This window comes from Perkinsus marinus, assembly GCF_000006405.1.
Source record: "Perkinsus marinus ATCC 50983 genomic scaffold scf_1104296948594, whole genome shotgun sequence".
In the NCBI taxonomy this organism is placed as follows: Eukaryota; Perkinsozoa; order Perkinsida; family Perkinsidae; genus Perkinsus; species Perkinsus marinus.
The window spans coordinates 1-1,064 of NW_003210116.1; the positions used below are offsets into that span (position 1 = coordinate 1).

At 46.1% G+C, this 1,064-nt stretch overlaps 6 non-coding genes across 6 annotated transcripts; all 6 read left to right on the top strand.

Annotated features, from left to right (window-relative positions):
• Window positions 1-75: 75 nt before the first annotated feature.
• Pmar_PMAR005803 lies at window positions 76-147 on the top strand. Its single transcript has one exon. It is a non-coding gene; the product is annotated as a tRNA-Thr (tRNA).
• A 102-nt stretch (window positions 148-249) lies between these two features.
• On the top strand, window positions 250-321 carry Pmar_PMAR005804. Its single transcript has one exon. It is a non-coding gene; the product is annotated as a tRNA-Thr (tRNA).
• Window positions 322-423: 102 nt separating this feature from the next.
• Window positions 424-495, top strand: Pmar_PMAR005805. The gene has a single exon. It is a non-coding gene; the product is annotated as a tRNA-Thr (tRNA).
• A 102-nt stretch (window positions 496-597) lies between these two features.
• Window positions 598-669, top strand: Pmar_PMAR005806. Its single transcript has one exon. It is a non-coding gene; the product is annotated as a tRNA-Ile (tRNA).
• A 102-nt stretch (window positions 670-771) lies between these two features.
• Pmar_PMAR005807 lies at window positions 772-843 on the top strand. Its single transcript has one exon. It is a non-coding gene; the product is annotated as a tRNA-Thr (tRNA).
• Window positions 844-945: 102 nt separating this feature from the next.
• On the top strand, window positions 946-1,017 carry Pmar_PMAR005808. Its single transcript has one exon. It is a non-coding gene; the product is annotated as a tRNA-Ser (tRNA).
• The last annotated feature ends 47 nt before the right edge of the window (window positions 1,018-1,064 follow it).

The following is a 1,064-nucleotide window of genomic DNA, read 5'->3' on the forward strand; positions in this document are numbered from 1 at the left end:
GTACGAGAAGCAGGAGCAGGTTTGCTCACTCGCAAAGGATACAGGAAAATTATTGATCATATACTTAATCTGTGCGCCACTTTAGCTTAGTGGTAGAGCGTCTGCTTCGTAAGCAGAAGGTCGTCAGTTCAATCCTGGCAAGTGGCTTACAGCAGCAATAGGCTCTAGTCGGGTGTGAGGAGCAGGAGCAGGTTTGCTCACTCCGCAAAGGATACAGGAAGATTATTGATTTATGCACTTATTTTGTGTGTCACTTTAGCTTAGTGGTAGAGCGTCTGCTTTGTAAGCAGAAGGTCGTCAGTTCAATCCTGGCAAGTGGCTTATAGCACCATAAATTTCTGGTCTGGTACGAGAACCAGGAGCAGGATGGCCCATTCTGTGAACGGGACAGGAAAATTATTGATTCATATACTTAATCTGTGCGCCACTTTAGCTTAGTTTTAGAGCGTCTGCTTCGTAAGCAGAAGGTCGTCAGTTCAATCCTGGCAAGTGGCTTACAGCTGTATTATACTCTAGTCGGGTATGAGAAGCAGGAGCAGGTCTGCTCACTCTGCAAAGGATACAGAAAGATTATTGATTTATGTACTTATTCTCTGCGTCACTTTAGCTTAGTGGCAGAGCGTCGGCTCTATGAGCAGAAGGTCGTCAGTCCAATCCTGACAAGTGGCTTATAGCACCATAAATTTCTGGTCTGGTACGAGAAGCAGGAGCAGGATGGCCCATTCTGTGAAGGGGACAGGAAAATTATTGATTCATATAGTTAGCGTGTGTGCCACTTTAGCTTAGTGGTAGAGCGTCTGCTTCGTAAGCAGAAGGTCGTCAGTTCAATCCTGGCAAGTGGCTTACAGCAGCATTAGGCTCTAGTCGGGTATGAGGAGCAGGAGCAGGTTTGCTCACTCCGCAAAGGATACAGGAAGATTATTGATTTATGCAGTTATCTGGTGTGTCACTTTAGCTTAGTGGCAGAACGTCTGCTTTGAGAGCAGAAGGTGGTCAGTTCGATCCTGGTAAGTGGCTTATAACACCATAAATATCTGGTCTGGTACGAGAAGCAGGAGCAGGTT